The following is a 25,221-nucleotide window of genomic DNA, read 5'->3' as shown; positions in this document are numbered from 1 at the left end:
CGGCCATATGAGATATTGGATCAGATCCAGAGGATTTTGGTTGATTTCAATGGTTCTCTTGGCTGCTTTTTGGGATAGGGTGAATGCTTATTAGTAGAGCACCTTTGACTATCATGATGGTACGTGAACTAAATGTCTCTCATTTCATTCAATCTTTTCGTTTGTGGTTCGATTTGAGAGCTTCTATGACTCCTCCTTTTTCAAGATGAAATGCTTTGAATTTTGCATCTGTCTTTTCATAAATATGGGGATTGTCCTTACATCGTGCTTAGTTTATCACATGCCCTTACAGTGTGCTTGGTATACAATGAAAGTCGTTATATAAGCATCTTGCAGGTAAATGAAAAATAGCTTACAGAGATCTAGTTCATGTTTTCTAATGTTTTGGGTTTTTAGTGATTATATTGTTTTTAAGTGTATTAATTAGTGTATAAGATGTATCTTTTGTATGAAATTTGGTATAAGATATATTTTTAATTGATTATATATTATTTAAAGAGAGGAAGGATAATATGAGAACAGGTCAAAAAGTTTAAGGTAGTAAAGAGTTTAGAAACAATGTTATCAAAAAAGATTAATTATAAAATAATAAGAACCAAAACATTGTTGTATGTTTAGGTCAGAATCCATGTTTTGCTAGTTTTAATATCGAAAATATTGTTTTAAAATATATTAATTATTTCAATTTCATTGTATTGATCAATACCATTGAAACCAATTAGAGGAACAATTTCTAATAGGCTATCATTTGATCTAACCACTTCCAACTCTGTGCTTTCAATAGGATAGAGATGTCTCTCTTTAAGACCCATATCATCTACTAGCATCTCAAAAGTATTTTTTTATTATGTTTGTTTTGAAAGTCCAAGTATTCCTTGTGAGACTTGTCATCCTATCCTTGATTAAGGGCTAATGATTAGCAAACTTCAGCTCATATTTGATAAAGGTAGCATGACCATCATTAAGTAGCTTCCAATTTTTTTCCCTAGAGACTTCCATAGTTAAGAAAACCTACAAAAAAAAATGGAGTGAAGAATGAGTCTTTTCAATAAGTTTCTTCTTCTTGCCTTGAAAACAATTCTCATTCCTAGCTTTCCACTAAAAAAATCTGAGAATTTTAGTAGATAAAACTAAAATTATTAAATAGTTTGTTAAAATCTTTGACATAGTAAAAAAGCATCTCTTGCCAGGAGAAACTTGCTCTATTCTCCCAAACACCCCAGTTAAAGAAAAATTAAAGCCAAATCTCTTTTGCAAAAAAATAGTAAAAAAAAATGATTAATAGATTTAAGAATTTTACGTAGGGAGCAGAGATCATCATGAGTCTAAGCATGATTCTTCCTAAAAGACATTTTTTATAAAAGAAGAAGCCATTTTAAACATTGTTTTTTTGGCTTAATGAAATAAGATCAAGAGTGATTTAAAATTTTGGACCAACAATTATGGCTAAGTTTGATCTACTAAAAATTATTGAGCTACTCAATTACATCTTGATTGTTAGCGAGAGTTTTATAAATCTTTTAAGAATTCTCAATCTGAATATCAGTCCCATCAAACCATTTTGAATTCTCAAATATTTTAGTATTAGAATCCAATTGCAAAGGAAAATTGATGTTATTGATGGCATTTATGAGGACAAAGTATGTACTATAGTGAGAACTAGGGAGAGCATAATTTGTGCTTAAAGAATACCAAATTTTTAGTTGTTCATTGCACATAATACTATCAAAGACCTTACTTCCTTTAGAAATCTGTTTCTTATTAGAAAACCCTTGAAGAAGAGCAAGGGGTATGTTTTTCCATTAGAGTTTCCACCATATTGATCTAAACCTAAAGATGTTTCAATCCTCTTTATTGTGAGTGTCACAACCTTTGATATAGTGCCTAGTATTCTCCCAAGTCTTCCATATACTTTTTAAAACACTAGAGGCAAAAGGGGATAGAGAAAATCATTGAAAAAGTGACTCATGGGGATCAAGACCCTTCCAAGATTTGACTTGTTTAGGGACAACCATTAGAATATTGTTTCTGAAAAGAATCTTCAATGGTTCATTATTAGAGAATGAGTTTAGAATCCATTTAGAAACAAGGGAAACTCCTTGAAGTTTTAGGTCCTTAAGCCCAAGATTGCCAAACTCTTATCAATGCAACAATAGTCTCACTTCACTACAACTCTTTTCTTCTTACCTTTACCATCAAACCACAAGAACCTTCTAATACACTTTTAAATACAATTGATTTGATAACTAGAAAACAACCAAACTAATAAAAAGTAGAGACTATATGATGAGAGAATCCTTTGGACTTTAGAAAATTCAAATTCTATTAGCCATGGAAATGTAATATAAGTATTCTATTTAGGTATCTTTACCTTCCATCTTATCTTTGATCTAGTCCTATATATTCTTTAGTGAGAGATTAACACCAAAAGGGATGCCAAGGCATATAACAAGTTTGTTAGGCCCACCCTATTGAAATTCAAACTTTTTAATCCAATCAAAGGGGGATCATTATAGTTGAGCATTATAGACTTAGCTCTAGAATCTTTACATAAAATATCCAACTTTTCCATCAAACACTCCATATCATAACTTTCTTGATGAACAAAAAGGGTAGCATTATCAACAAATTGAATATTTAAGAGATCATCTTTATTTGGAAGGATAAGGCCTTCAATTTTTGGTCCCAAATTGTTATCTCTTAAGAGATAAAAATGCATTTGAAGCAATCCTAAAGATGGTAGGAGCCAAATGTTACCTATATCTAATGGATCTTTGAAACTAAAAAGACTCAAAGAGATAATCATTTATATCAATTTGAGCACTAGCATCTTAAAATAGAGTTTTGATCATATGAAAAAAAAATGGAGGGAACCAAGTGTTGGCATTATTGTCATTGATGTCAACAAATGTTGCAGGAATGTCAAGAAGATGCAGAGAAGCAGGTATTGCAGTGATGGGATGGGGTATGGGATAGACTAGCCTAGTCTATGCTCTTGGATCCTTTCCTTGGATCACCTGGTGTTCTCTACACACCCTAGGGTCTTTAGGACTTCCCTTTTCTTGAGGAATCCCCTGACCATGCCCAATCTACCCACCAATGAGTTGCAATGCTGCTCCTAAGGTCTCACCTACTCATGAGACTAAAATCCCCTTACTATGGCTAATAAGGGCTAAGCTTGTTCCACATTTCCCAAGGTCTTAGCAAGGTTGTTTCAAGTCTTTTTCAAGGTTTTTCCACCCATTCATGATCCCCCAAGAGGTTTCAAGCCCTAACCCCTTACCAATTTCACAATTTAGTGTTTTTGCCTTCAAAAAGGGCTACAAGGATTAGGACCAATTAGGCCTCCCAACCGGTCTTCTAGGGATCCCTCTCACAAACGATGCACAAACAACCCAATCTCCCAAAAAGGACTGCCATTCATTTGGCAAGGACTCAAGTATTTTCTAGTTTTTAGGCCTCCAGGTGTCCGTACTCTGTCCTTGGTGGATTTTAAGATTTTTGAGGGTTTTTGTGAGGGTTTTTAGAGTCTGTCTGGGTCACAGTGAAGGTTTTGTATTCTAGCCACCTTGTTTGGATTGGTGGAGGCTCCTCCTTCACACCAATGATGCTTCACTCACTCCTCTGCACTTCCTTCAAAGGATGCACTCTCCACTAATCAACCTTGCTCTCCAAGACCTCTATACCAACAGCCATTCCTAACCGGGCACTATCTAGACTCGCCTAGGAATGGGTATATGCTTGGCCTCCTTGCATTTCCAAGGGCCCTGCTTGCTTGAGACTATAGTATAGAGTCTCCACATCCATTCCCCATGGTTTCATGGTGGTTCCACAACGGGGAATGGAGTCAAGACTTCATTTACTCAAACCGGTCCAAAACTGGACAATAAGACTGCAATTCATAAACTATTTACAAACACACTCAACCGGTAATCAAAAAGCTAATCTAATCACTCACAATGAAGAGATATACACCACAGAAAACATTCCACATAGGTTTGATCACAAATCAATCCATTTTTTTGCTTAGTAACTTCATTCAAACAGACTGGTAACTCAAAAACAGTCACAGTCAATACAGTTTGCTTGAGCCGTACAATCTCTGACAACCAACCCTTTAAATTAGGGTTTAAAACATCTTATACTACCCATACCTTAGCTGGTGTGCCACATTTAGGGTTGTCCATGCCAACCTAATGATTTTGACAACATGGTGGAAAAGTTGCTTGACAACTTTTAAAAGTTGTCATGCAACTTTTGCAACTTTTGAGCAACATTCCCAATGTTGCTCTTCATGACTCCTAGACCCACAATGGGCCAACCTAAGGTCACCACCATGATATGAAGGACCCCTAAACACCTCTAGAACACACATACCCTCCATCTTCAAGAAAATCACAATCTTGACTTATGACCCCTAAGATCCCCTTTAGGACCCTACCTAGGACCTATGAGCACTTGGCTCATTATTTTATATATAATGGCTTCATAAGAAGCATACTACCAACAAAACAAAAAGGAGGGAGAGCTTGAATGGTTGCTCTTGCACCATACTCCCCCTCTGCACACAATTAAGAAATAGGAGAAGAGATGAGAGCCGGGTCTATGCTAAGCTTCCTGAACTTGCTCTCCTCCACCCATGTAGATTCAGATACTGGTTGACTTGCCCATTTCACTAAGTGCTTCATGTAGATCTGGTGTCTAGTAGACTTCTTCACTCTTGATTCCAATATCTCCACTACTTTAGGCTTCTTTATTTGAGGTAAGGTGTTTACATCCAAGTCTTGTAACACCTTGGCTTGGTTCTTAGTCTACTCTGCTATCTCTCCCTTGTACATTACCAGGTCAACAACATTGAAGATTGGTGAAATGGCTAAGTCTGAAGGTAAATCAACCTTATATGTGTTCTCACCATATTTTGCCAGAATTTGACAAGGTCCTACCCTCTTCATCTATAGTTTGGTAGGCTTACCACTTTGCATCCTTGCTTTTATCAAATGGACCATCACATAGTCACCCACCTTGAACTGAACTTCTCTTCTTTTCTCATCCACTTTGGCTTTCAGTTTGTGAGTGGATTCAAGGATGGCCTTCTTAACTTGCTCTTGGACTTCCTTGATGGTTTGAGTGAAGTCCTCTGCTTGTCCACTCTTCATCTCCAAACTACCAAGATCTCTCAATTCACATACTCCCCTTGGATGTCTGCCATACACAACCTCAAATGGGCTTCTGCCAGTGGTTCTATTCACACTGTCATTATATGCATACTCTTCTTGAGGAATGATAAGGTCCCATGTCTGACCATATTCCTTAGTTAGACACCTTAACAAATTGCCTAACACTCTATTGATGACTTTAGTTTGACCATCTGTTTGTGGATGGTAAGCTGAGCTAAATGACAAGTTAGTTCCTAGTCTCCTCCATAATGTTTTCCAAAAATGACCCATGAACTTGTTGTCCCTGTCTGAAACAATGCTTAAAGGGAGTCCATGAATCCTAACAATCTCTTTGAAGAAAAGATGTGCAACATAGCTAGCATCATGTGTAGTCTTACATGGTATGAAATGACTCATTTTGGAAAATCTATCTACTACCACATAGATGCTATCCATACCTGTTTTAGTCTTGGGAAGTCCTACTACAAAGTCCATGCTTATACATTCCCAAGGTCTGTTAGGGAATGACAATGGTTGATACAAACTGGCATTGCTTGATCCACCTTTGGCTCTTTGGCAAACACCACACTGCTCTACATACCTCTTCACATCTCTTGGCAACTTTGGCCAATAGTAGTACCTCTATACTAAATCTAAGGTTTTATTAATCCCAAAGTGTCCACTCAAACTGCCATTATGTTTCTCTTGGATGAGGTTCTCCCTCATAGATCCTCTAGGTACACACAACTGGTTACCCTTGAACAAGAGACCATTTTGGAGAGTGTAGTCTGCATACTCACCATGGAAATGGTTCTCAAACTCTTTGCAAACCTTGTAAGTAGATGAGAAGTCTTCATCTTCTTCATAGAGGTCTTTGAAACCCTCTATGCCTATGCTCTGCAACTGTAACTCTTGAACAGTCAACAACTTCCTGCTCAATGCATCTGCCACTTTGTTAAGTTGTCCCTTCTTATGCTTGATGGTGAAGGTGAAGGATTGGAGATATTCCATCCATTTCAGATGCCTATTGCTTAGCTTCTCTTGAGTGTTGATGTAACTCAATGCCTGATTGTCTGTGAACACTACAAATTCCTTTGGGAGTAGATAATGTCTCCACTTCTTTAGAGACTGCACTAATGCATATAGCTCTAGGTCATAGGCTAAGTACTTGTTCTTGGCTTCATTAAGCTTCTCACTGAAAAATGCCACAGGTCTTCCCTCTTGACTCAACACACCGCCTACTGCAATTCCACTTGCATCACACTCCAAAGTAAATAGCTTATCAAACATAGGTAGGAGAAGGATAGGTTTTGTGGCTATTTCTTGCTTCAACAATTGAAATGCTTTGTCAGCCTGCTCTGTCCATTTAAACTTAGTTTTAAGACCTCCTTTGATGGTGTCAAGAATTGGTGCACATATGCCACTGAAATTCCTCACAAACTTCCTATAGAATTGAGCTAATCCATGGAAACTTCTTACCTTAGTCCCTGTTTTAGGGGCAGGCCAATTCATGATCGCCTCCACTTTACTTGGATCCATCTTCAAGGTTCCCTTAGACACCACAAATCCTAATTAAACCAACTTTTGCTTCAAGAATTCACATTTCTCTAGGTTCATGGATAGCTTCTCCTCATGCAACCTCTCTAATACCAACCTCAAATGCTCAAGGTGCTCTTCTTTGGTTCTGCTATAGATGAGAATGTCATCTAAATACACCACCACAAATCTACTTGTGAAATCCTTCAACACTTCATTCATCAACCTCATGAAGGTGCTTGGAGCATTGGTGAGTCCAAATGGCATTACAAGACATTCATACAATCCATCTATGGTTTTAAAAGCAGTCTTCCACTCATCACCCTCCTTAATTCTTATCTTGTGATAACCACTTTTAAGGTCTAGCTTGGTAAAATACATAGCCCCTCCTAAACAATCCATTAGATCCTCTATTCTAGGAATAGGAAACCTATACCTTATGGTAATCCTATTAATTGCTCTTGTGTCAATGCAAAGTCTCCACTTACCTCCTTTTTTTGATGCTAGCACTACCGAGACTGCACATGGGTTGATGCTCTTCTTAATCAGTCCTTGTTCCAATAACTCCTACACTTGCCTTGCTACCTCTTTGTTCTGATCAAGTGTGAGCTTATATGCAACCTTGTTAGGTAAGGATGCACCGGGAACAAAGTCTATCTGATGACTTATAGACCTTCTAGGTGGGAGTGTTGCAGGTGTCCCATCACTCACTATGTCCTTATACTCTTGCAACATGTGCTTCACCTCCTTGGGTACTTCTGTCTGCAACTTGTCTTCTTCCTCCTTTGGTTTCACAAAGATGGCACACTTCACTATCTCCTCCTCATGTAGCAAGTTCAAAAACTCTTTACCAGTAGCCATTAAGACACTAGGTGTCTTTGAAGTTCCTTCTTCATTCTCTGTCAAAGACTGAATTTTAAAGGTCTTGTTGTCCTTCTTAAAGGAAATGGAGTTCTCCTCTCCATCATAGATCACCTTCCTATCGAATTGCCAGGGTCTTCCTAGCAACAAGTGACATGCATCCATTGGCAACACATCACAAAGGATTCTGTCCTTGTATCCTCCAATGGAAAACTCTACCCAAGTCTATTCATTGACCAACACACTCTGCTTATGATTCAACCATGTCACCTTGTATGGGTTAGTGTGGGGTATCCTTGTGAGTTTCAGCTTCCTAACTGCCTCTTCTGATATGATATTATCAGTTGAGCCTGAATCAACTATCACCTTGCACACTTTACAAAGAATCTTGCACCTTACCCTAAACAATGCTCTCCTATGCTTAGGTTCACTCTTGACTGGCTGTCTTATCAAGACCCTATTGAACATCATATTTTCTCCACTCTTTGATTCAATATGATCCACCTTAGGTGTTTTTTTGCTTGAAGAGTCTTCATGTGCATAAGCAACCCTCTTTCCACTATTGGATGATGTAGGCTTGTCAGGGAATCTATATGTCGAGTGTCCCAATTGTCCACAATTGTAACACTTCATAGTTGCAAAATAGGAGTTACCTCTGCCAGTACCTCTACCCCTATTTGGCCCACCTTGTGCACCTCTTCCTCTAGAATGTCCACCTCTAGGATTGGTTTCACTGCCATGTTCAGTCAACTTGGCTTCTCCTTGGTTCCTCTGCTCACTTGACTTGCTTTGATAACCACCTCGGTGATTCACTTGATCTCTAACTCTGCCTCTACCCCTGTTATTGGAGTCTCCTTTCCTTTGGTTCCTCTCTTCTACCTTGGCAGCAAGCTGATGACACTTCTGGATAGTAGTAGGAGTCCATAGGCTTATCTCCTCTTGAATGTTCCACTTTAGGCCACTTAGATACCTAGCCACCTTAATGGATTCATCTTCTTGGACTTTGGACCTAAGACATAGCGTTTGAAACTCTTCTGTGTAGGAGGCCACATCAAGATCCTTTTGCTTCAATCCTTGTCTCTTCTTATGAAGTTGGACTTCATAATCCTCTGGTAAGTAGTTCTCCTTAATCTTACCCACCATAGCTTTCCAATTTGCAATAGGTAGCTTCCCCATACTAACTCTTTCTCCTTGCAGGTACTTCCACCATGTCAAAGTTGCTCCCCTCAATCTTGATTTGGCAACTTTAACCTTCTGAGCCTCTGTCACTCCTTCACACTCAAAGTGGTTTTCCATGCCCTCAATCCATTCCATAACAGTGTCTATGTCCATTCTTCCATTGAAATGTGGCAATCCTTCAAAGGCTTTGGTGTTCAAGGCCTTGATAGCCTTCACAAAAGGTTCTTCATTGAACAAGGGATCTAGTTCAGGGATAATGTCATCTATGTCTATAGTTTTCTTTCCTTTACCCTTGGTCTCTTCATCCCAAGGTCCTTGTGTCCTCTAATCCACCACTTCCTGCAGTTTATCCCTTATCTCACTCATAGCTGCTTCAAGGAGTCTATTCTTCTCCTTTTGTTCTTCCACCTCTCTAGCTAGCTCTGCATTAGTAACCATTCTGCTCTCCCCTACTGATTCACTAGTATATAGAGACATACATGGTCCAACAAGTCTTTAACTTGCTCTAATACCAATCTGATGGGATGGGGTATGGGATAGACTAGCCTAGTCTATGCTCTTGGATCCTTTCCTTGGATCACTTGGTGTTCTCTACACACCCTAGGGTCTTTAGGACTTCCTTTTTCTTGAGGGATCCCCTGACCATGCCCAATCCACCCACCAATGAGTTGCAATGTCTAAGGTCTCACCTACTCATGAGACTCAAGTCCCCTTACTATGGCTAATAAGGGCTAAGCTTGTTCCACATTTCCCAAGATCTTAGCAAGGTTGTTTCAAGTCTTTTTCAAGGTTTTTCCACCCATTCATGAGCCCCCAAGAGGTTTCAAGCCTTTAACCCCTTACTGATTTCACAATTTAGTGTTTTTGCCTTCAGAAAGGGCTACAAGGATTAGGACCAATTAGGCCTCCCAACCGGTCTTCTAGGGCTCCCTCTCACAAATGATGCACAAACAACCCAATCTCCCAAAAGAGACTACCATTCATTTGGCAAGGACTCAAGGATTTTCTAGGTTTTAGGCCTCCAGGTGTCCGTACTCTGTCCTTGGTGGATTTTAAGATTTTTGAGGGTTTTTGTGAGGGTTTTTAGAGTCTGTCTGGGTCATAGTGAAGGTTTTGTATTCTAGCCACCTTGTTTGGATTGGTGGAGGCTCCTCCTTCACACCAATGATGCTTCACTCTCTCCTCTGCACTTCCTTCAAAGGATGCACTCTCCACTAATCAATCTTGCTCTCCAAGACCTTTGCACCAACAACCATTCCTAACCGAGTACTATCCAGTCTCGCCTAGGAATGGGTATATGCTTGGCCTCCTTGCATTTCCAAGGGCCCTTCTTGCTTGGGACTATAGTATAGAGTCTACACATCCATTCCCCATGGTTTCATGGTGGTTCCACAATGGGGAATGGAGTCAAGACTTCATTTACTCAAACCGGTCCAAAACTGGACAATAAGACTGCAATTCACAAACTATTTACAAACACACAACCAGTAATCAAAAAGCTAATCTAATCACTCACAATGAAGAGATATACACCATAGAAAACATTCCACATAGGTTTGATCACAAATCAATCCATTTGTTTGCTCGGTAACTTCATTAAAACAAACTGGTAACTCAAAAACAGTCACAGTCAATACAGTTTGCTTGAGCCGTACAATTTCTGACAACCAACCCTTTAACTTAGGGTTTAAAACATCTTATAATACCCATACGTTGGCCGGTGTGCCACATTTAGGGTTGCGCATGCCAACCTAACGATTTTGACAACATGGTGGAAAAGTTGCTTGACAACTTTTAAAAGTTGTCATGCAACTTTTGAGCAACTTTCCCAATGTTGCTCTTCATGACTCCTAGATCCACAATGGGCCAACCTAAGGTCACCACCATGATATGAAGGACCCCTAAACACCTCTAGGACACACATACCCTCCATCTTCAAGAAAATCACAATCTTGACTTATGACCCCTATGATCCCCTCTACGACCCTACCTAGGACCTATGAGCACTTGGCTCATTATTTTATATACAATGGCTTCATAAGGAGCATAATACCAACAAAAAAAAAAGGAGGGAGAGCTTGAAAGGGTGCTCCTGCACCATGCAGGTTGTAGAGGAACTAATAGCCACAAAGAGGAATTGCAGAGATGTACACAAGTTGGTTTTAAGTCCTGCAGGTGCCTCACAATATTTTTGACCTATCACTATTGGTCTGTACAAGTTGCAGAGGTGAAAAATGCTATAATCCTTTTTGACAATGTATCGAAAAGACCTTAAGATGTCTGGCCGATCTGTGCAGTGCTGTTGAAGTCTTCTCTAGATTTTTGATCAGTGTAACTCCAACTCTTCAAAATTATGTCTATGATCGTATTGACGTCTCGGATTGTGTCATAATGATTTGGTGATGTCAGAGCGATGGGTTGCTATCGACGTAAGTCAGGTCAATGTTAGAATATGTTGAGAAAATTAAACCCGCATTGATATCCATGAGAGACATACCGGCAGGTAGATAATTATCATTGCATCAGCAAGAGGACCTTCATCGATGTGAGCAGTCGGTAGTCATTCCGATTTTATGTGTCATGCCGACACATATTCATAGGTGGTGATTTAATCAAGATGAGTCAGGCCGACACCACTTGAGCAACTGTGAAAAGACTATTAGTGTAACTCATGGCGATGAGTTGAGTTTTGAGGTGATCGAATGGAGCATTTGATTAGTAAAGAGTTTGACCAATGAGTTCCTGCATCGCCAAGTGTCACAGTGTTGGAAGCAAATCTTGAAGTTAGTTTGTAAGTGAAAGTCACACTGATAGAGAACATGAGTGATGACATCATGATGGGACTGCCCGACGAGCACAATGAAGGATCTAAAGTCCTCAGAAGGACAGTAGGAAGAGTCTAGTCGATGAATGATCATTGGGGTGAGTTGTGAAAGCGGAGTGAGATGCGAGAGGTCTGCTTGACGATGAAAGTCATGCAAACAGAGGTGATCAGCAAGACTGTTGCCGATATGGTTTGGCAGGATGACCAAAGGGATTGGCATGACTCATGCCGATATGCTTTCGCCAAAGGGATCAAAGAGACCTTGTTCTGCGGTGTAGTACCCCTACTCGTTTGAACTTGTTAGACTCATATTTATTATTGTTTACTTTCAGTGGATACATTACCATGATGTGGTTTTTTAGACTTATATGACATTATTTCATGCTTCATCTGGATATAAGATGCATAATTTATTTGCAGTATTTCAGTACTTGTGATTTATGGTATTTTATGGATTATTGCTATGTACTGACATTTTACTTTATCTATGCAATATGTAATTATATGTTGTGTGTCTGTGAGTGTATTGGATGCAAGGGGATGATTTTCCTTTACTCATTTCGGTGAGATAGGGAATGTCGCAATTCTCCTTCATTGATGTGTATGTTGTGTTTTCTATATTATATATATGCATGCGTGGTTCGGTGATGCAAGATATTGTAGGTACAAGTATCGGGTAGGTACAGGGTATCGTCTCCACCTGGCTTCACAGGTTTGAGCGTGCCTTATATTTTTCGATGGAAGTGGAGGAGATAGTAGTTGATCCTATTTTATTTAGTTACACTTGTGTGAGTGTCGTCAGTTGGTCGTCCAGTTAGTTAGTTTGGCCTTCGTATTTTGTTGTTTGATCTTTTTATGAGTGTTTGCTTGATATTTGTTTAGCTTGTGTGTTTTAGTGGATTTGATTAATTAATTAAGTTTATGGATTTATCTCATAGTTGGTATTCTTGTGAATTATGTATTTTATGCATTGAGATTATAAATTTAGTTAATTAAAAAGAAATTATTAAATTAAGTTGCAAGCTGCATGATGTTAGAAATATATTTTAGTTAAATTCTAGTGGAAAAATAAATTAGATTAATTGCATTTATTGTTTCCTAGAATTTTAAATAAATAAAAGAATAAATAGAATAAAAGAATAAATAAATGAATGAATAAAATAATTAATTAGAATTAAAGTAGTGCTTTAATTTCTTTATTTAGAAAATTAATTAATTTGCATGAGAAAATAAAAGAAAGAATAATGATTTTTAATTATTGCATGTTAGTTTATCTTTTGTTATAAAATTAGAAAAGAAAATAAAATTACTTTTACTCTAAATTTAGGTTTTTGAGAAAAAGATATTAAACTCAGAATTTTAGTTTAAATAGGGGAATAGGTCTTTATTTTAGATACACAGGGAACGGGTCAAGAGTTTTAGGTGAAGAAATTTATTGGAAGTTTATTGAAAGGATTAGGGCTCTTCTACAGATTTCTTCCAGGAAAGCTATACCAGGTTGGATGACTTCTTAGTTGTGGGTTTTTAGAAAATATTTCTATTTTTCTCTGAATGACGTGTGTGTAAATTATTTGTCAGATTCAAAACCCTCTTCTAGTTAATTCAGGTTTTAATTTAAAATTCATGCCTGATGATTATTTGTAGTTCATGGGAAGAATTTAATTTTGAGAAAATTAGGAAAATTATTATGGAAAATTTGCCAAGATTTTTATTGTGCATGGAAATTGTAAGATTTGGGAGGAATGAGATTTACGAGAGAAACCATTCCCTCTTGTTTGATTTTTATTTCGATATTTGGCTATGGTTTTTAATATTTGTGTATCTCTGTGAGATAATTAGTTATTATAGAAGTAAATTTAATCATTAATTAAATTTATTGTATTATTAGAAGTTAAGGGAAATTATTTTATTATATTATTTTGGAGAAATTGTGTAATAAATAATTTCCTTGGAAATAAATTGGTTTGGAAATTAATTCTATTTAAAAATAATAATTTAATTTACTGTTTTTAAAGTTGTGAATTTAAAAAAAAAATTAATTTAAAATAAAAAAAATTTAAAAAAATTAATTAAAAAAAAAATTAATAAAAAAAAATATTAATTTTAAAAAAATTAATTAATTAAAATATATAATTAAATCATCTTTTTATTATATATTTTAGTGTGATATAATTATATAATATTATATTCATAGAATATATATATATATATATATATATATATATATATATATATATATATATATATATATATATATATATATTTATGTAATTATATTATATTATTATATATAATTTTTAATTTGGAATTTAATTTAGATTATTGATACAATCTAATCGGGTTTATTTGTAAAGTAATCATGAACATATAATTAGGGGGATTGATTTTTATGTGATTGATTTAACCTTATTGGACAAATGACAAAATTGATTTCTTTGTATTGATATAGTTGTATTTTCTTATTATTTGGAAAATCTTTATTTGCAAATGATTTATGTTGTTTTAAGAAAAGATTGCCTGTATTAGGATTTTGTGTAAATGGCGTTTGCAGTCAAGCTTAATTTCATTGCAATTCTGGTTGAATTGTCGTTGTGTCCTATGTTATTATTTCTCCTTGGTTAGGTGTTGTTGTATAACCTTATTGATGTGAGCCATTGTGTGTGTTTGTCCAAATGGTCAATCTTGGGTTAGTGATTATGTATCCTTCACCTGTGCTTTGTCAGGATTGTTTATGGTTGTCTGTCTCACCATAGAGTTTTCGTAGAAAGAGACATTTCCTATTAGTGTCCTATGAGAGAGAGTGGCTTTCAAGCGGGGGTCATGCCCGAAGTGGATGATAGGATAACCCATCGAAAGTCAGTTAAAAAGTGATAACCTAATAATATATTGGGGGGGAGTGAGATAAATATTAATTAAGATAATGTACCTCGTGCATAGGTGTAGTGTTAATACAGGGCTCATAATGCTACGAGAAGGCTTGGAACGACAAACTTACCACCTTGTCTTCACGAAAGGATTGGTAGGGTCTGCATGAGACTTAGTTGGAACCGAAGGCTCAGGAGATGTTACCAGGAAAAACCTAGGATGGGGGTCGGGACCTATGGAGGTTGTACCATGGTATCTACCATAAGACATGTGATGACACTCTCTCCTTAGAGTCACTAGTGTTTTGTGAGTTGAGTTACATGGATGTTTGTAGAGTCTTGTAGTCCTTTTGTACTTGTCTTACTTTGCTTACTTGAGGGTTTTCTATTATCTCCTAGCACGATGGGGTGGTTCCATTTCAGGATCACATGGTCGGGTGGTAGTGCCACTTCCCAACGGATGTTCTGGATTGTATCTTCAGGCGAGGAAAGGCTTCACTGGTGTTTCTTGGTTCGTGGTTCATGTACTGGCTCTTGTTCGAGATCATTGTTCAGTGAGACCTTGTGGTCATTGTATCAGACTTTCATGTAACCTTGATATTGTAACTTTGTAAATTTGTGGCATTACTGGAAGCCATGTATATGTGGATATTGTAATAGTATGTCAGTGGAATGTATGTTATTTTAGTTGCTTTGATCTTATGTTAAAATGTTTTATGGAAGTTGGATACATTGGAATACTTTCATTTCTTCATTATGGAATTTAGATGTATGTGTAGTTTTTAACTTAAGCATTTAATTTATCTAGTTAAATGGACAATTGGATTAACTATGGTGTTAATATAATCTATGAATTAATCTTCGTTGGTAACCCTTAGGAAATCATATGTTAGACTTCCGATGTGTTATTAAACATGCAATGGCTGTAGCTTATGCACTTAGTCTTTTAGAAAAAAATTATTTCACCCTTTAGTTGCCTAGTTGTGTTGTTTTCCTTTAGGGTTCCTGGCGGGGCATTACATTTGGTATCAGAGCCAAGTTTCAACACTGGGTACTCTGGATTTGTAGTGTGCCTTTCAGTTGACCATCTTGCTTAGGTCTTAATGTTTGTGTTTCCCTTGTTTTATCCTTGCCATAGATTTGAACTGGTTTCTCTATACAGTGCTAGGTCATGGCTAGGAAAGCTAGGGGAGGATGCAACGAAGATGAGAGAGCTATATTCTTATTTATTTTAGGCTTCCAGGAGTAAGCCTATTTTTGGGGGGGAGAATGTAGTACCCCTACTTGTTTGAACTTGTTAGACTCATATTTATTATTGTTTACTTTCAGTGGATACATTACCATGATGCGGTTTTTCAGACTTATATGACATTATTTCATGCTTTATCTGGATATAAGATGCATAATTTATTTGCAGTATTTCAGTACTTGTGATTTATGGCATTTTATGGATTACTGCTATGTACTAACATTTTACTTTATCTATGCAATGTGTAATTATATGTTGTGTGTCTGTGAGTGTATTGGATGCAAGGGGATGATTTTCCTTCACTCATTTCGGTGAGACAGGGAATGTCGCGATTCTCTTTCATCGGTGTGTATGCTATGTTTTCTATATTGTATATATGCATGTGTGGTTCGATGATGCAGGATATTGCAGGTACAAGTACTGGGTAGGTATGGGGTATCGTCTCCACCTGGCTTCACAGGTCTGAGCGTGCCTTATATTTTTCGATGGAAGTGGAGGAGATAGTAGTTGACCCCTTTTTATTCAGTTTCACTCATGTGAGTGTCGTCCGTTGGTCATCCAGTCAGTTAGTTTGGCCTTCGTATTTTGTTGTTTGATCTTTTTATGAGTGTTTGCTTGATATTTGTTCAGTTTGTGTGTTTTAGTGGATTTGATTAATTAATTAAGTTTATGGATTTATCTCATAGTTGGTATTCTTGTGAATTATGTATTTTATGCATTGAGATTATAAATTTAGTTAACTAAAAAGAAACTATTAAATTAAGTTGCAAGCTGCATGATGTTAGAAATATATTTTAGTTAAATTCTAGTGGAAAATAAATTAGATTAATTGCATTTATTGTTTCCTAGAATTTTAAATAAATAAAAGAATAAATAGAATAAAAGAATAAATAAATGAATGAATAAAATAATTAATTAGAATTAAAGTAGTACTTTAATTTCTTTATTTAGAAAATTAATTAATTTGCATGAGAAAAGAAAAGAAAGAATAATGATTTTTAATTATTGCATGTTAGTTTATCTTTTGTTATAAAATTAGAAAAGAAAATAAAATTACTTTTATTCTAAATTTAGGTTTTTGAGAGAAAGATATTCAACCTAGAATTTTAGTTTAAATAGGGGAATAGGTCTTTATTTTAGATACACAGGAAATAGGTCAAGAGTTTTAGGTGAAGAAATTTATTGGAAGTTTATTGAAAGGATTAGGGCTCTTCTATAGATTTCTTCCAAGAAATCTATACCAAGTTGGATGACTTCTTAGTTGTGGGTTTTTAGAAAATATTTCTATTTTTCTTTGAATGATGTGTGTGTAAATTATTTGTCAGATTCAAAACCCTCTTCTAGTTAATTCAGGTTTTAATTTAAAATTCATGCCTGATGATTATTTGTAGTTCATGGGAAGAATTTAATTTTGAGAAAATTAGGAAAATTATTATGGAAAATTTGCCAAGATTTTTATTGTGCATGGAAATTGCAAGATTTGGGAGGAATGGGATTTACGAGAGAAACCATTCCCTCTTGTTTGATTTTTGTTTCGATATTTGGCTATGGTAGTCCTTTTTAATATTTGTGTATCTCTGTAATATAATTAGTTATTATAGAAATAAATTTAATCATTAATTAAATTTATTGTATTATTAGAAGTTAAGGGAAATTATTTTATTATATTATTTTGGAGAAATTGTGTAATAAATAATTTCCCTGGAAATAAATTGGTTTGGAAATTAATTCTATTTAAAAAAAAAATTTAATTTACTGTTTTTAAAGTTGTGAATTTAAAAAAATTAATTAATTAAAAAAAAAATTAATAAAAAAAAAATTAATTAAAAAAATAATAATTAAATAGAAAAAATTTAATTAAAAAAATATTAATTAAAAAAAAATTAATAAAAAAAATAAATAATATTGACTAAAAAAAATTAATTAATATATATATATATATATATATATATATATATATATATATATATATATATATATATAAATTAATTATGTGGTTTTAATTATGTTATTTTGGAAATGAATGATATTTCAAATTAAATCATCTTTTTATTATATATTTTAATGTGATATAATTATATAATATTATATTCGTAGAATATATATATATATATATATATATATTTATTTATGTAATTATATTATATTATTATATATAATTTTTAATTTGGAATTTAATTTAGATTATTGATACAATCTAATCGGGTTTATTTGTAAAGTAATCAAGAACATATAATTAGGGGGATTAATTTTTATGTGATTGATTTAACCTTATTGGACAAATGACAAAATTGATTTATTTGTATTAATTTAGTTGTATTTTCTTATTATCTGGAAAATCTTTATTTGCAAATGATTTATGTTGTTTTAAGAAAAGATTGCCTGTATTAGGATTTTGTGTAAATGGCGTTTGCAGTCAAGCTTAATTTCATTGCAATTCTGGTTGAATTGTCATTGTGTCCTATGTTATTATTTCTCCTTGGTCAGGTGTTGTTGTATAACCTTATTGATGTGAGCCATTGTGTGTGTTTGTCCAAATGGTCAATCTTGGGGTAGTGATTATGTATCCTTCACCCGTGCTTTGTCAAGATTGTTTATGGTTGTTTGTTTCACCATAGAGTTCTTGTAGAGAGAGACATTTTTTGTTAGTGTCCTACGAGAGAGAGTGGCTTTCGAGCGGGGGTCATGCCCGAAGTGGATGATAGGATAACCCGTCAAAAGTCAGTTAAAAAGTGATAACCTAATAATATATTGGGGGGGAGTGAGATAAATATTAATTAAGATAATGTACCTCGTGCATAGGTGTAGTGCTAGTACAGGGCTCATAATGCTATGAGAAGGCCTGGAATGGCAAACTTACCACCTTGTCTTCATGAAAGGATTGGTAGGGTCCGCATGAGACTTAGTTGGAACCGGAGGCTCGGGAGAGGTTACCAGGAGAAACCCAGAATGGGGGTCGGGACCAATGGAGACTATACCATGGTATCCACCGTAAGACATGCAATGACACTCTCTCCTTAGAGTCACTAGTGTTTTGTGAGTTGAGTTACACGGATGTTTGCGGAGTCTTGTAGCCCTTTCGTACTCGTCTTACTTTTCTTTCTTGAGGGTTTTCTAATCTCCTAACATGGTGGGGTGGTTCCATTTCGGGATCACATGGTCGGGTGGTAGTGCCACTTCCCATCGGATGTTCTGGATTGTATCTTCAGGTGAGGAAAGGCTTCACTGGTGTTTCTTGGTTTGTGGTTCATGTACCAGCTCTTGTTCGAGATCATTGTTCAGTTGAGACCTTGTGGTCATTGTATTAGAATTTTATGTAACCTTGATATTGTAACTTTGTAAATCTATGGCATTATTGGAAGCCATGTATTTGTGGATATTGTAATAGTATGTCAGTGGAATGTATGTTATTTTAGTTGCTTTGATCTTATGTTAAAATGTGTTATGGAAGTTGGATACATTGGAATACTTTCATTTCTTCATTATGGAATTTAGATGTATGTGTAGTTTTTAACTTAAGCATTTAATTTATCTAGTTAAATGGACAATTGGATTAACTATGGTGTTAATATAATCTACAAATTAATCTTCATTGGTAACCCTTAGGAAATCATATGTTAGACTTCCGATGTGTTATTAGACGTGCAATGGCTGTAGCTAATGCACTTAGTCTTTTAAAAAAAGATTATTTCACCCTTTAGTTGCCTAGTTTTGTTGTTTTCCTTTAGGATTCCTGGCAGAGCATTACATGCAGTGTGACCCTTTAGATCTCCACCTAATATCTTTGCTCACGGCGATGGGTTCAACAGGTTGATCATCTATAAGACTCCTACCGATAGGGATAAAGAAATAAATCTGAGCTACGGTTACCTCATCAGAGAGACTCACATCGATGAGGAGGTTGAAGATAACCTGATCCGTCTGATCCATATCAGAGATTCTTATGCTGACAAGGTGGTAGAATGGATGTTGTTGACTCAGTGGACACATTTGCATGCCGATAAGGAAGGATGTATACGTGGCAGGTTGATTGATGCTGACCAATCATTGACCAAGTGATTTGGATGAAGAACATGAAGACATGTGGCTTCTTGGTGGACATAATGCAAGCTGATATGCAATGGTTGATAGAGGAAGGAAATCTCATTAATGGTGAAGCTGTTATAGTTGGTTGATGGGCTCGAGGTGATCAACAAATAGAAAATCAAATCCATGAGATAGATTGAGCTTGCTAAAGATAGCAACTGTGTACAAAGGACATTTAGAAAACATAGCTGGATCAATTAATGCAGTTGTTCGATCCAGATAGTGTGTTGGAGGGAAATAATTCTTTGGTGTAGAGCTGAGTGTGTGGCACAATTAATGCATCTTTGGATAGAGGTAGTTGGAAAGAGGAGAAAGAGATATAGGTTGTTGAAGAAGAAGAGGGGTGGCTGCCAAGTGAAAACTTTTTTTTTTGCAGAGTACAGTAGTGAAAGAACATAAAGAGAAGAAGACAAAAAGATCATAACTATGAATGTAGAGAGCTGAGATAGATAGCCGAAGATAGAGTGCAAAGAAGATTGAGCAAGGAGAAGCAGAGACAAAGAGAAGAGGAATAATCAGACAGAGACAAGAAGGATGGAAGGTAAACATCTGAGTGGCATAATTTGCATGTGTTACAAAACTCATTTGTAACAAGGTTTCATCATTGTTTGTAAGAACTTGATACTTTTTGTATTTCTCTGAGTGGGTGCTCAGAGCAGGGGTAGGTGCTCCTTTGAGTAGGTGCTCATAAAACTAGGGGTTGGTGCTTAAAATATCAGAGGTTGGTGCTCCTTGGGTTGGTGCCCTAAAACATATTGTAACCATTTTTACCTGTGAGGTTGAATTAGAGCAATAGACTCCAGTAGCTATTCTCATCGGAGCTTTTCCCACATTGGGGTTTCTTCATACATCTGGTGTTATGTGATGTGCTCTTGTGTGTGTGTGTTCATATTTGCATTACATTCTTAATATCTGCACATTGAACTTAAATTTTAAAAAATGCATTGATTCACCCCCACCCCCTCTCGATATCTATTTGTGTTCTTCAATTGGTATCAGAGCCCTAGGTTCCCCTAGTGAAAAGCCTTCTCTAGCTTGGGTAGATCCTGGTTTGTAGACACTATGGCTATAAATGAGTCCTCTTCCAAAGAATGAATGTTTTATGGCACCAACTATGCCTTCTAGAGTAGAAGAATGGAAACCTACTTGTCTTCCTTGGGGTTTGATGTCTGGATGCCAGCAAAAAATGGATATATTGTTCCTCAAGTTACCCCTACTGATCTTGATGCTAAAAGAGAGTATGAAAACAATGCAAAATATAAGAACACAATCTTAAGTGGTCTATCTAACACATAGTTTGTTAAAATCATGCATTGCACTTTAGCTAAAGCAACATGGGATAAGCTCCAAAGTATATACGAAGGAGACATTAATGTGAAAGAAGCCAAACTGTAAAATTTGAGAGCTCAATTTGAAAATTTAAAAATGAAAGAAGAGGAGAAGATAGCTAACTATCTGCAAAGGGTGTATGAGACTATGAGTGCTATAAGAGGACTTGGAGAGGATGTCTCAGATGAAAACATTGTCAAAAAGGTTTTAAGATCACTAACCTCAAGGTATGACACAAAGGTCTTTGTTATAGAAGAATCTAAGGATTTAAAATCCTTCTCTATGGATGATTTATTTGGCTCTCTACCAACTTATGAAATGAGGACAATAAGTAGTGATACCTCAAAAAGAGAAGCTGCCTTCAAAACAACCAAAAAGGGTAAGGAAGAAGTTGTTAATGAAGAAGTTGAACAAGACTCTAATGTTGTTGTAGCTAACTTTGTGAGAAAACTCAAAAAGGGATTGAGAAAGTACAAAGGTAAGCTTCCCTTCAAGTGCTTCAACTGTGGTCAAATAGGACATTTTTCTTCTAAGTGTCCCTATGGTGAGAAAGATAGAGATGAGAAGCAAAACGACCGATCTTTTGGTAAGGATAAAATGAAGAAAACCTACAAGCCAAGGAGAAGGAGATTTAGGAAGAAAAATAGTCTCTACACCTTTGAAGATGATTTCACGGATGAAGAGAGTGTCACCGATGAGGATTGTAGTAAAGAAGAAAGAGAGGTTAATCTCTTTATGGCACAAGAAGTGCTAGATGATGAGCAAGTTGTTAGTGATGAAGAGGAAGATGTTGAAGCCAAAGTAGACCTAAAAGGTCAACTTATAAGTTCTCTAGAAGAATTGAGAAAAGTAAGAAAATATTTCAAGAAGTTTAAGTATGCTGCTACAAAAGAACAAGAGCTATTGAACAATCTCATAAGGAGTCAAAGTCAACCATTTCTAATTTGAGAACTCAATTGGAAGAAGCTGAAAGGATGTATGAAGTAAAAAAATCAGATTTAGAGAATAAGGAAAAGGAGTATCAGAAATTGGAAGATCTTGTAAATCTAAGAAAGGAACTTGAAAAGTGCAATGATGAACTCAAGGTGAGAATTAAGTATGAGGGTAGCACTGAAGCCTTGGAAAAAATGTTGAGCAAGAAAAAGCACTCCAAGGACTTGGGAGGAGTTGGATTTGATGCTAGACAATGTTCCAACAGTAAAGAGTCATCAAGAAAGGAGATACACTTCACATCTTCAAGTGAAAGTGAAGTCAAGCAAACTTTCATAGTCAGCAAGTTCAATGAAAGGAAAACATATGCTATTGCTATGAGAAATTAGTAAAGGAATCAACATGTTGAATCCAAAGGAAAAACTAAGATTGATGATAGAGGTTTTACAAGAGTCAAGGATACAAGGAAGAACTCAAGAAGACTGAGTTATGCTACGTCAAGGAGACCAACTAGAAACAAATTCAACAATAATTGGTATGCACCTTAGTGCCATGGCTGCTGCTATAGGTATAATACTTATGGTCATAGAATTTCTTATTGTAAGCTTATGAATAGGTCTCCACCAAGTTTTGAAAGTATAAATTCATTTGTTGCTCTCAGGGATATGAATGTTATCTGTTATCATTGTAATGGGTTTGGTCATAAGAGTTATGAATGTAGGAGAAAGGTGTCTCTATCCTACAATAGTTTCTCAAATTCATCATTCAACGTAAATGTTAAATGATACCATTGTCAAAACTTGGGCCATTTTGCAAAATACTGTATGATAAGTATTGCTAAGCAAAAGAAGGTTGTGTCAACCTTGGAACCAAGAGTCAATTCAAATAAAAAATCAAGAACAAAAAGAAAAATAGAATCAAAATAAGTGTGGTTGGAGAAAGAAAAGGACAAGGTTGAGTCAAGTTTGATTGTTCAGACTACCCTGCATGCAGAAAGAAAGAACTTATGGGTAGTAGACAATGGATTCTCCAATCACATGATTGGTGACAAGAAGAAATTCATTAAATTAGAAGATTGGAATGGTAGCTCAGTCAGATTTGGAGACAATTCTTCCATCAAGATAAAAGGAAAAGGTACTCTCAGCATAGATGGCAAGTTAAAAGCTCATGATGTGTACTATGTGAAAGGTCTAAAGCATAATTTGCTAAGTGTAAGTCAAATGTGTGACAAGGGATATAAATTCACTTTTCACTCCAAGGGATGTGAGATAACAAAGGAAAGCAATGGACAACTTGTTGCTGAAGGGAAAAGGACATATGGTAATGTATACAACCTTAAGGAGTGTTTTGAGACTCAATGCATGATGGGACAAGTGGATGAGAGATAGTTGTACCATAGAAGATTGGGTCACACAAATTTTGATAACCTTGTTAAAGTCAGCAAGAGAGGGTATGTGAAACACATACCATAGATTGTAAAGCTAGCAAGCACCTTCTGTGATGAGTGTTAAAGAGATAAGCAAACAAAGGTCAGTTTTAAGACAAAAGAATACTCAACTACAAGACCTCTTGAGCTTGTGCATACCAATTTGTGCGGGCCTACAAGAACAAGATCCCTAAATGGAGAAGATACTTCATGCTTCTTATAGATGATTTTTCAAGAATGACGTGGGTCACTTTCCTGCAAAACAAATCACAAGCCTTTGAGAGATTCAAAATTTTCAAGAAAATGGTTGAGAAGGAAAGTGGATACAAGCTGAAGTGTTTAAGATCAAACCATGGAGATGAGATCATATTAAATGAGTTTGAAGATTACTGTGAGAGACATGGAATTAGAAGGCAATACTCACTCCCCAAGATGCCACAACAAAATGGTGTTGTGGAAAGGAAACACAAGACAATCAAGGAGATGGAAATGACAATGTTAAATTAAGCTAATCCACCTGATGTATATTGGAAGGAGGCATTCCATACTATTGTATACACATCAAATAGAGTTCAACTGAGAGTGAACAACAAAAAGACACCTTATGAGATATGGTATGATAGGAAACCATTGATCAAGTATTTCAAGGTGTTTGGTAGCAAGTTCTTCTTTAAAAGAGATGAAGATGGACTAGGAAGTCTTGATTCAAGAAGTGATGAAGGTATCTTCTTGGGGTATTCCACTTATAGCAAGGCCTACAAATGTCTCAACAAAAGAATAAAGAAGGTAATTGAGAGTGTACATGTGAGAGTTGATGAAGATATGTACAAAGGAAAGAAAAAACCAATAAATCAGATTGAAGACTCACATATTGAAGATGAAGAGCAATCTGAAAGTGAATGAGAAGGTGCACCCAACAAGACCCCAAATAAGTATGTGCAAAAGAACCATCTTGAAGAGAAGATCATAGGAAACAAGAATGATGGTGTGCAAAATATAAGGAGAGAAAGAAACACTAAGCAAGTAAATGTATGCCTTATGACTAAGATGGAACCTAGAACATATGATGAGGCCAACAAGAGTGAGAAGTGGATGAAGGCTATGGAAGAAGAGTTGCAACAGATTGAAAAGAACAAAACATGGGAATTGGTTCCTAGATTTGAAAATATGAATGCCATTGGGACCAAATGGTTCTACAGGAATAAGGTAAATGAAGATTGCAAGGTCATAAGGAACAAGGCAAGACTTGTATGCAAGGGATATCCTCAAGCGTAGGGCATAGAATTTGAAGAAACATTTGCACCAGTTGTAAGGCTTGAAGCTATAAGGATGTTCTTAGCATTTGCAACCTATAAAGGATATAAGGTTTATCAAATGGATGTTGAGTCTGCATTCTTGAATGGCAATATTGAAGAAGAGGTCTACATTGAGCAACCAGAAGGTTTTTAGCTTCATAAAGATGAGAATTTTATCTACAAATTAATGAAGGCACTATATGGGCTAAAACAGACACCTAGATTATGGTACTCAAGACTGGATAAATATCTCCATCAGCAAGGTTTCAAAAAGAGGAATGCTGATAATAATTTAAATATTAAGGTGGACGGTGAACACATGATCATAGTTGTGGTATATGTAGATGACATCATATTTGAAGGCAACAAGGATGTTCTATGCAAGGAGTTTGCTAATTATATGCAGTCAAAATTTGAGAAGTCTCTGCTTGGTGAGCTATCATATTTTCTTGGTTTGGAGATTTATCAGTTAGATAAGGGCATATT

The sequence above is a fragment of the Cryptomeria japonica genome, chromosome 8 (genome assembly GCF_030272615.1).
Source record: "Cryptomeria japonica chromosome 8, Sugi_1.0, whole genome shotgun sequence".
Classification (NCBI taxonomy): domain Eukaryota; kingdom Viridiplantae; phylum Streptophyta; class Pinopsida; order Cupressales; family Cupressaceae; genus Cryptomeria; species Cryptomeria japonica.
This window is presented reverse-complemented; position numbering follows the sequence as displayed.